Source organism: Pholis gunnellus (genome assembly GCF_910591455.1).
Source record: "Pholis gunnellus genome assembly, chromosome: 19".
Classification (NCBI taxonomy): Eukaryota; Metazoa; Chordata; class Actinopteri; order Perciformes; family Pholidae; genus Pholis; species Pholis gunnellus.
Window position 1 is genome coordinate 12,034,450 of NC_136546.1, and position 14,955 is coordinate 12,049,404.

A 14,955-nucleotide genomic window follows, 5' to 3' on the forward strand; every position below is an offset into this window, starting at 1 on the left:
ATAGTGTTGTGTTTGCCAAACACACACCATATTGTGTACTGTAGCATATGAAGTGAAGTTTTTCTTGTCTGGTTTTTATTTGATTTGTCACCTGAAGAAGCAATCTACCATTCATGTGACTTTAATAACCTGTGATTGTTTGATTGTCTCTCTAACAGGTGGTAACTAACAGCCATCAACACGCATAACACCGGGCCTATTTGACACGCAGAACAGGAGATATGTGCAGTGACTCAGAGTTCTGGAATCAGGTCAACAATGTATTGAGCCCTAGGTCGCCAGGTGATGCATTATGTAACGTTATCCCGGACTGAGTCATAGTTTCATCCATTGTGACAGATACTTGACCACAGAAGGAGACGTGCTGTCACCTGACAGGAGAGGATCGCAGTGTTCAGTAGACACTAAACAGACACGACTTACTCCTCGCCAGCGCCAGTGTGTGGGTTTACACAGAAAACTGTTTGTGCCGACTGATATTAGCTTTCTGCAGATATCAATATTGTGGTTTATGTAAGCCAATAAATAACAATTTCACTACAGTATATTGGTTCATATATTGTTATTGGATTTTTTTTAAACTCTCAAATATTGATGTTGGTGTCAGCCTCCAGTAAATCCAGTGTTGATCAGTAAATCCAGTATTGATCGGGCTCTAGTCCTCAGATTGTTTGGAACTTTCTGTGTCGCTCGCTTGATAAAGTTGTTCAGCATTCATGTGCATATTAACAATGGCAAACGCATATTTCCAAGCTTGCAGCTACATCATAGAATAGAATACAACTTTATTGTCCACTGAGGTAATCTTTCGGCCATCTGGCAGTTTCTAAAAATAAAACACATAAGATTTAATAAAATGTAATAGACATTGAATCAGTGCTGCTATATAAAGCATCATAATAGCTTGTCATATGTCCACTTCTAATCCTCTCTCAAACCTCATGACCGATGACTAAATTCTGTCTTCTAATCCCAGTCTGTTCACTGATGGACCCCACATTTGAGTTTAGCCATTTATAATAGGTATGACCAGCCTGAGACCAAACCTTGGTTGAACCACGACAAACGGCTGAGGAATAGATAACTTTGCAATTGGAACAAGCAAGAAATCAGACTACTGCCTGGCCAGACTGGAGGCTGAGGAGTCACCGAGGCTTCTGGCTTCCAGTGCTATTACTCACAATGACAGGTTGGATGACAAGTTCTGACATAAAGATGAAACAACTAAATACAGAGCAATAAGTGGCATTCCACCATCTATCTATCACGCACACACATACTTTATATATATATATATATATATATATATATATATATATATATATATATATATATATTACCAACAATGTGTTAGATTTAATAGTCAAATTAGTTAGTTAGACTAAATTATTTTGTATTGGGAGAGTAGAGAGGAAGCTATCAGGACTAGCTACTGTATATCACATCTTCTCGTAACGCGATCAAATAGATAATCGGACAAGATCAACATCCATGTTATCCAACAATCTGTATATATGACAAAAATACAAAAAAAAGAAAGAATTCATTTAACGGCATTAGTTTTTATACTTTAATATAGTTTCTATAGTGTAAATAGGATAAGCACATCATTTTGTAATAAGAGCTGGCCTTTTTGAGGGTGAATATAGCAAATAGCACCTTCTTTTTACCCTAGTGCAGTCATTCTAAACGCAGATATATTTACAGCATGCATACCCAAAACAATCACAAATGGCCAATCTTTGCTCAACCACATGGGCCCGAGTACAACCTCCGTCCCTGCGTTGTCTGTATTTACGCCCCCGTATCAATCCATCTCCCTCTTTCTTTTCTCTCCACACGCACACAAATGGAGACACGCGATGCCATGCACAAAAACACCGACTGGCTAATGAGCAGTGAGTCATCAATATGTGATGTGGGGTTAAAAGTGTAAACAAGATGGAGACGTGATGGATCTGTTGAGATATGGCCATTAGTGGGCTTCTCATCCCCCAGCACTGACACTGCTCCGCTGATGGATGTGGTAGGGCATCTCTTAATCTCGATAGCTCGCCTGATCTCTATACCTTATCTAAACTCCTGCTCCGCACACACACACACACACACACACACACACAAAAATACGCATACTAATTGCTGCTGGCCACACAAGGATGAATCCAAGACTGGGGGGGGGGGGAGACCGGAGAACTGAGCAGTCGTAAATGATACTTCTGTGTGTGTGTGTGTGTGTGTGTGTGTGTGTGTGTGTGTGTGTGTGTGTGTGTGTGTGTCTGTCTGCTAAGTGCTGCAGTGGAATGATGTCATCTCTGTAATGGCACACTGGCACAGAGCGGTTGAGCATTGTCCCGCAGCACCTCCATTCACAGGCTGTGATGAGCGTCATCACGGCAGATTATAGCTCACACAGCCTGTGGTGGAGCGACAGATCGCTTCACACTGCACAGACTTTGTGTAATTACACATTCACGGACAGAAAAAAAACAAAACAATCATCATTATCATGGATTTACACACATTTATTGCTGTTATGTGGGAACGATCTCCGTGTAATAATTGATACCAACGTAATCACGGGCCTTTCAATTGCTTCTCCTTTGCCTCCGTTTGGGATTCACAATGTGTGCATCCATATGGGCAAAAGTACGAACGTGTGAGGATGTGATGCACAGCATCGGCGTGAAAAGTGATAGGGAGAGGTGAGGTGCAATGACGGAAATAGAGATATGAGAGGAAGTGAGAAGGAATGGTTGGGTTCGTGGAAAGAAGAGAAACTGGCAGATTTTTAAATGATCAGGATATTAGAAGTGCTGTAGTCAAAGTGATGTACAACAACTGAGCCTGTCCTATGTCTGCCTTACATCATCAACGCCCTTCAGTTGCTATAAAGAACAAAATACTGCTAGCTCTTACATAGACAGCAGCATCGCCCTGGTCTGTGGCATCGTTCCCCTCATTTTCTTTCAGCTTCACTGACCTTATAAGATTCTCTTATGTTTACATTTGACGATATGATTTGAGGAGAATTTGGTCCACTTTCATTGCTTCTTGAGCTGTCCATACCAAAAGGTTTTTGTTTTTCCCTTTTGATTGTTTGTGTGGTTGTTTTGTGGGCTTGTATACTCTTTGCTATGTTAATTATGTGTTCTGTGTGGTTTGAAGTTATAGAAATTCAGAACTTTTCTGAACATTACGTAACAAAGCTTCAGTAAAAAATGTGTTTTACAAATAAAACACGTTTGCCTTGATGACAACTGAACCATCCTTGTGACAACTGAGCAAACTCCATCCGCTTATGGAGACCATGAGACGTGGCCTAAAGCTCTGCCAAAAGTGGACTTTGTTAAACAACTACATCCAAAGTAAAGAATGACCTTTCAGACATAATTACATGAAAAATACAACTTCTTCTCTAGTAGTTTTGCATGGCCTATCTCTACACATCACATTATCATTCTGGTATAAGGGGAAAGTGCTCTGGCTTGTTAGTTCTTCTCTAAACTAATAACAATCGTCTTGGGCGTTGCTAAGCACAGGATGCAGCGACGGTGCCCTTGCCAAAACATAGTGGAGAAAGCAGAAAGGGAGGAGAACGCCGGCTAAAATAGACGGCCAATAGCAGGAATAGGGCCTGAGGAGACGTAGCAGGTTTTGCAAACATCAAAAGTGTGCTGACTATCTTAACACAAACCATGAACTGTACGCTACCTAATAGTTAATTGCACACTTTAAATAAATGAAAACAACCTACTCAAAACCTGAAGTAGCTACCGCACTAATTTGCCTTCAGGCCTGCTGTTTTCTGTTCAGATCACGGTAACTACGATTGGTGAAGTCATATGTATCCAGGTATGCAGCAAAAGTCACAGCAATGAGAAAAAAAACCATAATGACGTTGGGCGGTTTTCCGCTCCGAGTTGAATTGTTTTTCATTCAGGGAGCTCCTGTAATGCGAGAAGCACTGAGTGGAAGAAGATGCCCCAGGCTGCTGAAACGTGCTCCGTCTGATCGGGGCATTAATACCAGTCTGTCTGTCAGTCCTGTGAGTCAGACTACTTTTCTAAATGGTTTATTGTATAGTTAAAGATATTGTATAACTAGAGGCCATCTTTAGATGAGACCCCACCAGCCGCGCTGCCAATCAGGCCAGGGGCGCACGATGGGGGCCGATGACACTGATTTTGATGTATTTTTAAGTATTGCCGGCTGCTCTCTTGTTTTCGGTGTTACATGGTAAACAGAAAAATCAAAGAGTGATAAGGATTAACAACAGTAATGTACTGTAGCATTACTAAACAAGTCTGAACTTCAAGCTGAACTAGAACCTGGCTGCTTTTGACAATTATTAATAATTCCTTACATGGGCACACGTTGCGATATCGTTTTCCTTCTACAGGTGGAAGTCTCGGTGTGACGGACATTTCTTCCAAAGTGAGTTGTACTTTCATGAAGTAGTCTCATAAAGGAAGCAATATGTTGTGGTCTTTCATGTCTCATTATGAAATTCAACATCAAATACAGAAAGGATCCTCATGTTTCATTTTCTCTTTATCTTGTTTTGTCGAATCACTCTCTGATCTCTGTGTTTTCCACACACTCTCTCTATCGCCCTGATATATGAAGGTGTAGGGGGGGGGGGAAATCCTTTCACTTTGCGGCGATGTTTTGAAAGAAAATGTGAAGAGAAAAGAAGTGTGAATGAAACTCGCAGGATGTGGATGAGAATAAAGAAAGAAACAGCAGCAGAGGCAGATGGATGTTCCCGCTGTTTCTTGTTATCCACCTTGGTGAAGCATCGCCGTGGATTCAAAATGATTCTGTTCTTTCCGTCTCAGTCGATGGGCTTTGACCATTGATGGGATTGAAATGGATAACCTCACGCACCAGCAGTGCACGAGTGAACTGTTAGAAGAGGGGAAATGATCGCGTTGAGTGATGCTTTTCATTTGTCACATTGATTTGTTGTTGGACTTCGGAGGGGTTTGAACATGTGATGTAATCTTGAGTTAGACATGATAAGCCTATTTTGTTTTATTGTATCCGCTGCTGTACTTAGTAATATAAATTAATTTAAAAAATAAATGCAAAATGAAAGCACGTATAGGACAAGATAAAATCTAATTAAAATCTTTCTTCCCTCACACTCATTTCCTTGGCCTCTGCTCCCTCACCCGCTCTTTTTTCTCACCTTCCTTTCATTCATCCTCACACCTCTTTCCTGTGGGGGGTTTTTTCCCCCCTCTTATTTCTCCACTGTCACCCCCACTTTTCCTCAATAACAGCCCCACGGAGAAAGAGAGAGGATGATGCTGGGCTGAGTGCAGGGAGGGAGATGAGGAGGAATAATCATGCAGGAAACAGAAAAGATGCCTTTCAAACCTTCGTCTTCACCTCCTTAATACCAAGCCAGTAGATTTCATCGGTCCCACACACACACACACACACACACACACACACACACACACACACACACACACCTCGGCTGCGTTATGTCCCCATGTGAGGGTCATCGTGCTCGGCTTGCTCTCAATCCTGTTGCCGTATAAGCCCACTAACCCCCATCGTGTTCCCCCCCCCCCCCCCCCCCCCCCCCCCCCCCCCCCCCCCCCTCCCTCTGGGTTGAGAGCATTACCTCCCACTGTAGCATGTGACTGCATTACATGTGTGTCCAATGGGTCATAGGGCAAAAGATATCATACTCTACCATGCCGCCTCTTTGTGGTGGAGGATTCTTTATGAAAAGTTACGGCTGAAGACATTAAGAAGCGTTTGTGTGTCATACTCTATGGGCGTGTGAACATGTCTTGCATCACCCACTGACCTCCATGGAAATGTGTTGTCTTGCAGAGGATACGTTCATTAATATGGATTAATAACTAACCCATGTTGTTCCTGTGAGAGTTTGTGTGGCTGAGATGTAACACATTACTTTTCTTCCACGTTCGGTCAGCCTCCATCCTCTATACGAGCGTCCCGGGAGCTCCGAGACTTTCTGCAACCTCGATAGAGAGATAAAATGTATGCAGTGTATTTAGATACAGACAGAGCAGTGTTGATAAGTGATAAACTGCATCATGCTGGGCACAGATTCATGTAGTACACGTCTTTGTTATCTTGATGTTTTGGTAATGATTGATAATGTCTTTAAAGCCACTATATGAGAGTTGTTATGGGTTTATAGCATCTTTCAAATAATGTTTTATTTTTATTTTAGTAAAACTAACTTATAGCAGTGATAGCTACCACATCATTGCCAACTGCAATGTCTTGTTTGGTTTCATTACTCGGGGTCGACGATGTTAGACAATTTTTAAAACTTTAAAAGACAGTCAAGGTAACTGCCCTCTCAGGGTCCCAAAAACCCAGACTTACTGCGTATCAGTTACTTTTAAATATTAGTATTGCTTCCAAATTTGCATCTCTAAAATACGATCGCAACTGGGTCTTACATTATCATTTCATCTTGCAAAATCAAAAGTCGTAATCCTTTTCAAAGGATCACAAACTAATTGACATACAGAAAATCTGAGGCGAGGTAGCTCGAAGCAGCGGGTGGTGAAATGTGCCTCGTACACTATACCGGATGGGAACTTGGCCATAACAGGTGCCCCCAGCAGGTTAATCCGGCAATGAACACGCTTATTTTAACAATAAAGCATGTTAAACTGAAGTGAGTTAAAGATTACAAGTGTTTCATTCAGTAGACTTCAAAGGTTGTTAAACAAAATAACTCAATCCTATAAATGTCTAATTTGAGATTTTTACAGTTACATTCTAAATATCAGTTCAAATAATTGCCAGTAATCACCTGATGACCAGCAATTTAAAACTGCTGTGGCAGGCATGTTACTGCATTCATTTGATGTTTTCTAGTCTTAGTTGATTCATTTTGAAAAGTGATGTGCTGGTGCACCATTATAATGATTCATAGATGGGTGTATTGGTGCACAGTCAATGTAGACCTTCACCCCCCCCCCCCCCCCCCCCCCCCCACACACACACACACACACACACACACACACACACGCACGCACGCACACACACGCACACACACGCACACACACACACACACACACACACACACACAGTCAAGGTCACTGTGTTTCCCACATCCATATATCTTCTCTGCACTGACCTAAATGGAGGGCAGGACAAACACAAAGACCTGTGTGTGTGTGTGTGTGTGTGTGTGTGTGTGTGTGTGTGTGTGTGTGTGTGTGTGTGTGTGTGTGTGTGTGTGTGTGTGTGTGTGTGTGTGCACGCGCGTGTGTGCATGTGCACACGTGTGTGAGGGTATGCATTAATTTGTGCCTGCGTGCACGTGCACGTGCGTTGAGGTGAATTATGGCCTGCACTCGCCATTCAAACCACCGGGGAAAGCACATATATAGCTTCATTACTCCCTTTCCTCCCTCCCTCCATCCCGTTTTCTCCTCCCGTTAAGTAATACTGGTGTTGGTGGGGAAACAAAGAGGAGCTAATCTACTGAAACGAATGAGAATGAGTCAGCATCCAATCAGGCATACATCACTTTAGATTCTTATTTATCAGTAATATATTTACAAAATATCCAGCAAAACTGTGCCCGTACATTGCCAACACAACACATGAGACGAGTGACCACTTTACAGACCAGACGCTGCCTGGCTCTAACCAGTCTGGTCAAATGTGGAAAATGATCTCTAATTGCTTTAATGTGCATCTTGTGTCTTGTGTTTTATGTCTGTCTTAGATCCTGTCTCTTTGTCCTCGTCATGTGTGTGTGACAGCATGCTCACATGTGTGTTTATGTGAGTTATGCTTGTGTGACTACCTTCCCCACCCTTCTCTTAAAGGCCTCATTCTCATCTGTGTTACATGTGTGTTTATGAGGGGGGGGGGGGGGGGGGGGGGGGGGGGGTGTTCTGGCTTTGACGTGCACATCTGTGTGTTTATATGTTTGCGTGTGCATGAGTCCATGTACAGTTAAACTTGACTTTGTTTATTGCATGAGAGCAAGATACGCAAACCTGCACATGGACACATGATGATAATTGTGCTTTGTTGTTTCCGTGTGTGTGTGCGAGTATTATGAATGAATCAAGTTGTCTTTCATTAGGAGATCTTAAACAAATTGTTAACCGGTTGAGTCTAAGATTGTGTTTTTTGCTTGTGTGCATGTGCGTGCAAGATACGAGCAAGTCCAGTCATGGAAAAAATCCCTCACCATTAATCAGACAGGAGACTGTGGCAGGATTTAGGAAAGAGAGGAAAACACCAGGAAGAAACAAAAGGGAGAGAAAGAAATGCTACGAGAAAGAAGGCCAGTTATGGTCGTTCAATGGCAAATATCACCCAAGAGGGATGGATGATCCTCACGATGGAACAATGGCGATCAGGGTCTGGGGGAGGGGGGACGGCAGGACCAGAAGACCTCACCGATGATAGTGATATAGAGTGTGTGTGGCAGTCAATATAGTGCAGGTTACTATAGAGCTCCATCAAATGCTCTGCATAATGTCCTGCTGGTCCACATGGGATCAGTCCCTGTTTTGTGTCGGTTAGATATTGTTACCATTTTAGAACGGGATGTTATAAAAATGTGGTTTGGGCTCGACACATGCGGGTCAGCTGGGAATGCTCAGTAGGAGTGACCGAGCCATGTATTCTTTCCTGTTTTGTGTTCCACTTGGCTCAGTTTTTCTGTGTGTTTGCAAGTACAGTGGGGTCAAAGGGGATGTTTCCCCGTGCGATAAGCGGAGAAACGATGGGACACCCTCTTGTGCACCAGCACACTTTGAAAGACAACTCTAGATTGGCATCGGTTCATTTTGTTGTACCTAATATTATTCCGCTGCATTCCACAATTCCAGTAACAGCGAGGAAGCATGCACCGTGCAGCCGAATTCCAGATCGTTGTGAAACCATAACAGTTGCTTCTCTTGTTTGTCTAAGTGTATGTTGCTCTTAAAATGCATAGTTTGAGAGAGATGTAGGCAGCTTTAAAATAAAGTAGCAAATCAAACAGCCTTTGATCAGCACATCTATACAAAAATAACCCTTGTGTTTTGTTTAAATTTGCTTTACTTCCTCATTGTTCAGCGTCCTATAAACCCCACTGCCTACACCCTAGAGAGGCCGATCAACCTGTTAGACTCCTTATGAGCAAACTGTTGTAAATGGCAATAATCATGTTTTGCAGCTGTGGTTTCTGAGACCCCAAACCTAAGTAAAGAGTAATTTTATCAAGGGGATAAAATTATATTCAAGGGGATAAAACTATATTAAGCTAAGACGCTGAAACATTTCTTCTTCTTTTCTTCTTTGCTCTTAATAAAAGAGCATGATTGCACCATCGGTTGTGTGACGTAAAATGAGCAAAAAGGCATTCAAGTAAAAGGAGAAGGTTACTTACTGCCATACAAATGCAAAAAGACACACAAATGCACTTACATAAGTGGGACCCTGATAAACACACTAAAGCCTGGAAAGAGAATAGAATCTGTAAAAGAGCGAGGTGAGCGCCGATGGCCTTCACCAGCCCCCAAGTGTGCTTGTTCAGAAAAGCCCATTCTGAGAGCGACGAACGCAGACCTTGATGCTCACTTTTTAAACAGAATTTTTGAGGAATGTCGAAGATGGAACACACATTAGCATTTCAGCATCTGTAAGTGCTTCACAAATAGAATAATACAGGAGAAAAACAAGGCCTGCCATGTTTGAGAGAGTCGGTGGAAATGTGTGTTCGAGGATGTTTATGTGTGGTGAGATGGCCTTGGTGAAAAGTGCTGCGAGGGCCGATGCAAAGGGAGGAACACGGTGAAACACGCAGACAGGTCAGCACCCACACCCGCATATCTATTCATAGAAACGGGCACAAGCTCCATCAAGATAGGGCTGAGTCGCCTGCATTTTGATTAGCATACAAAATGAGATGGACATGCCTCACTGGGATCTGTCAGGGTGATGGCAATATCAGGAGGGGGGGGGGACTAGTTTTAAAAACTATATTAAAAGAAGCAGTTCTACATTTTGCTTTCTTTAGATGAGAAGATTGACTCCTATTTGTAGAAAAAGATATGAGCTGGTTAGCTTAGCTTAGCATTAAGACTGGAAACAGGGTGAAACAGCTGGCCTACGAACTGTAGCTTTTACAATGTCTTACTATCTATTTTATCTTATGTATTTCAAATGGGGCCTTTCATAGATGTTGATGCATGTAAATAGAAAAGGTTTTACGGTTTAACCAGTATTATACAAGTGACCAGACAATAGAGTGCTTCGTATCATTTTCAAGTATCTCATGGTTTCTCCTGCTGTATGTGCATAAGGGCACCTGCGTGCCCATATGTTCAAGTGTTTGCGTGCCTTGTTTACGCCTGGATAAGGCTTTCAAAAAGCTCATCTGAGCGTAACACAAGTGTGTGTGTGTGTGTGTGTGTGTGTGCGAGATGTTTTATTTTCCATGCACACAAAGAGAGACGAGCGATAAGGCGGCGACTGTCTGCCCGGCGTGTCAGCTTTATTTGAATGTCTGTGTACAGTGTCAGTTGACTCTTCATCTTAACAGACAGCAGGAGACTCTGGCTTTGTGCCCGCCTCTGCCTCTGACCGAACAGTGTGGAAAGAAATGAACGTGGACAGCCTGACGTTTAGAAACAAAAAGAATACTGCCAAGGAAAATGATTGCACGGATAAAAGGTTCTGACTGTAAACGGTATTTCTTTTTGCCTTTTCCTCCTTAATAAAACTGACTGGTAAGGGTGATCAAGTGAAAAACAGTGCTTGTTGTCATGTAAGAAGAGTTACTTTAGCATGTTTTTATCTTCACAGAAATGCAAAATACACACTGTCCTGTTCCTGTATGACACATCTCCCCTTATTACTAACGTCCCTTGAAGAACCTAACTCATCTTAGATATCTGACTAAGCACAAAAGCTGAATGCAATCTTGCACAAGCATCAGTGCTGAGAAGTTAGGAGTTAGATTTTTCGTGTCAGAGCACACGCTCCGGTCTGTCAGAAACAAGCAAGCTGCTGACAAAAGAAAAACCCGAGAACGATTCACTGCTAATTTCTGTCATGTCAACCTGCTGGCTCATTAAAACGTGACTCAACAAAGGCGGTTACTTTTCTCACTGCTAGAAAAGCTGACTACAGAGTTAAGACAAGGCTGCACGTTAAAAGGAGAGAGATAAGAATAACTTCTGTCACATCAGGAGTGTTACGGCCTTATGAGTCAACGGACAAAACAGGAAACATGAGAGAGTACTTTCTTTTAAAAAGAAATGTCCCATTTTTAAACAAAACTACATTGAAGTTACAACATCTGTATAAATGTTCCATTTCGATACAGCAAAGGGTAGTAAACTGTATGGAGATCTTGAAAATAAGTGGACTTAAACAAGATTTTCTGTCTCAAACATATTTCCAAGGCCAAGAATGAACTGTTGTGCTCAAAAGATATGAAACACTTAAAATGATGTATACTGCTCGTCATGTCAGTTCTGGAAACATATTCAAAGGAATAGAGGACATTAAATAAATAATTGCAAATTAAAAAGTATAATTAATAGTATTTTACCGCCTCTATACCTATAGCCAATTGGTGCCTGAAACATTGTACTTTTTCAATTTAATAAAATGTTAATTTTAAACAGAAGCATTTTACAGTTTTGTGACGATAAATCATAATATCAGCTTTAGAATAGCAAAGATGCGTGTGTGTGTGTGTGTGTGTGTGTGTGTGTGTGTGTGTGTGTGTGTGTGTGTGTGTGTGTGTGTGTGTGTGTGTGTTTGCACACTATACAATAGCATAGTGTGATAATGATAAACAATCAAGTTGTACAGCATAAGTACATTTTCCAGCAAAAATGACAAAATTCAAATTTCAGCTTCTCGTATGAGAGGCTTTGCTGTTTTGTTTTTTAGCAAAATGACTATCTCTGCATTGTGGACTGCATGTTAATAAACATAAACATATATTATCTTACATTTCAAAGACCAAACAATGAATCGACTATTCGATAATAATTGCATCTATATGAATAAAGAGATGACGGGGTTTTGGGAGGCGTGAAGCAGATAAAACGCAACAATGAGGTGAAAACAGGTCAAAGAAAAGGGAGAATACAGAGGGACAGATGGAGAGAAGAAGAGATATCACTCTTCAGGGGTCAAACCAGGACTGAATGGCGATTGAGGGACTGTAAAAAAAAAAAGAAAAAGAAAAACCCCGTCCTGCAATTCGAGTGCTCTCTGTCAGAGATGGAGCTGGTTGCCAAGGAGACACACCACCTTCCACCAGGACGATGGCTCTCACAAATCAACCCATTCATTCCTGTGACGTGAGCAGCAGCGATAACGGTGACGTGAGTGCACTGTGAGCAGCTCCTGGTTGAGAGCAGCTTCATCTTTACACCCGCTTTGTGCTCTTCTCTCCTTGGCAAGCGCTCCACAGGTTATCTCAAACATATAGACTCCAACTATAATGGAGTCCACCGCTTAGCATGTTAGTGCCAACTGTCCTGGCAGTATGTTTCCCCCCTCCCATAGTGACAATGAAATCACAGAGACCATCTTCCTCCTCCCATTGGCTGCTGAGCTCCATGGTGATGCCCCGTGATTGGGCATGCCCGGCATTCACTCTCGGCCAATCAGGTTCCCTGTATCCAAGAGACTGAAGCATGTAAGGCTATTTAAATCCAACCAGAGACTCACAAGATTGTTCAGATGTATATTTCACGGTGCAAAAAAAAAAGAAAAAAAAGGGGGAAAAGGTTTACGAGTGGACGAATGTGCAAATCCAGACAGACCTGATTGGTGTTTACAGTGGTCGGCCCATCTAGACGAGTTAAAAAGAGCGAAGCGTGCGAGTCGAATGAATGAACTTCTGCATCATGTACTCCTCCTGAACCTTGAGTTCATCTAGGAACATCGATGTGATTCTACTTCTTCTCTGCACTGATGTTTTGAGAGAGCAAGGGGACGGCACGGTTCAAAATCAAATGGACAGAGGAAGTTAAAGCTGGAGGTCGTTTCTCCTGTGCGACCGTGTGTTTCATGGTGCACCCCGGAGCAGGACTCTTGCGTCACACACCACCTTGCAGTGCGACCACAACTAGAGAATGAAACTCTCGCTGGCGAACACGGCGTAAGTCTGCAGCCATTTTGTGTCCACTCCTCTTTTTTTTTTGACACGTCATACTTTCCGTGGCGACAAAATGGTGGACAAACCCGAACGTCGGGCTGGCCACGCTAAATCCTTTTAAAACAAAATTCAACAATTTTGCTGAAAGTGCATTTTTAACATTTCCATCTTGTAGGAGATTATTATTTTGTGTGTACTGCTTATATGAGACATTGTAGGTTATGATAAACTTTTTCTTCGTGTCTTTTGTTGATTTACATTCGTCTGAGGTAAATAATCGTGTAACTTGCAATACAGCTGAAAGCAAGGCTACTAGTGTTTTACACGGTATACTGCGTTTATTTAGCGCTCACATATGTTGTTCTGTGTCACAGAGAGCGGATATGTCAAAAGAACAAGCTCTCTGGCTTACAGGATTATAGAGAATGACCTGGCTGTGTGTCTTTCACATGAACGAGGGGTGAAAGTAGGTTACAGCTACGACCGCTGCTCCCTACTGCAGCGGGACCACGAGAACTCACTGACCGACAGATCGAAGGTGTCGGAACGGAAGAAAAAGAAGTGTATTTTGTGAACTTAATAAAGCTTGTGTAAAGTGTGGGTTCACAAAAACAAAATGTGCCAGACGTATAGTATTGCTTTTATCCATTTTTGTAATGCTTTAAAGTGTGGAGTGAGGTTTACAGAGCAGATGACACATGACAGTTACACTTCAAGTTGCTACTGAATTTCTGTTTAACTATTAACGTTTAACTGCCTATTTATTAAATGATAAAGCTAAATTGTGGAGCGTTTTTTTTTTCTTCCTACACTGTGATACTGAATTGTGCCTTTTGTTACCCTGCTTCATCCAATTATGACTACAGTGTTTAACACACACACACACCTCCATCTGCTGTAGTCTATATAACACCGCTGTAGGGGTTGCTGTAACCTGTGAAGGTCTGTTTTAGGAACTTTTAAAATGCATGAAATAAAGAAATATATATGTTTTCCTAACTTCTCAGATCTTTTCCTTTCTTTCAAACAAGATTATGTAAGAGACTGCGTAATATTATTTACTTCCTCAGTATAGCAAGACCCATTTCTATAGAGCTTCATATAAATAGAAACATATCCAGTCAAAGCCATTGTGGTCTACAGACCTTATCTATATATAGTGTATATTTGCTGTATATTTTTTTAACTTTTTATGGGATTTTACTGCCCAGGATTGAAAATATATTTTACTGACGAGTATTTTCATTAAGACTTCACAAAGTACTTTTACTTTGTTTGACTCTGAAGATTATATTGATTTACTGACCACAAGTTTAAGTTTAAGCATTCAGGACATTTTTGTCATTGTGTTCTTAAGGACCCCCACAAAATACAGACAAGCCCTCTATAAATCCTGTCAAATCTTAAAAAGGTGCTCAATACAGAATTCAGAGCATTGACTCCACGAGGCTCTCAACATGGAGACTGCTGAGCCAGCGGCTAGAAGCTAGCGAAGCTAACAGCACAAACATTGCAAACAGCAACAGAGGAGCCGGAGGGGAGGAGCTACGCTACCACGACGTCCATTAGAGCCAATGGGCCACAACAGAGACGTGTATTAAATGTATTAAAACGCACTGTGTAAACAAAGCACAAAGAAATTCAGGGTGACCTCATTCCGAGCATGACCTCCACTATATCTTTACATTGCAAATGTTATCTGCTGAATTAATGCTCTGAATTTCGAGTTTAGCACTTTTAAGTTTCCTCTCACCTACGTGTCCATTTGTCCTTCAGAGGGCCTATATTCATCAAAGCGATTTGTTACAATGTTTAAATCAACA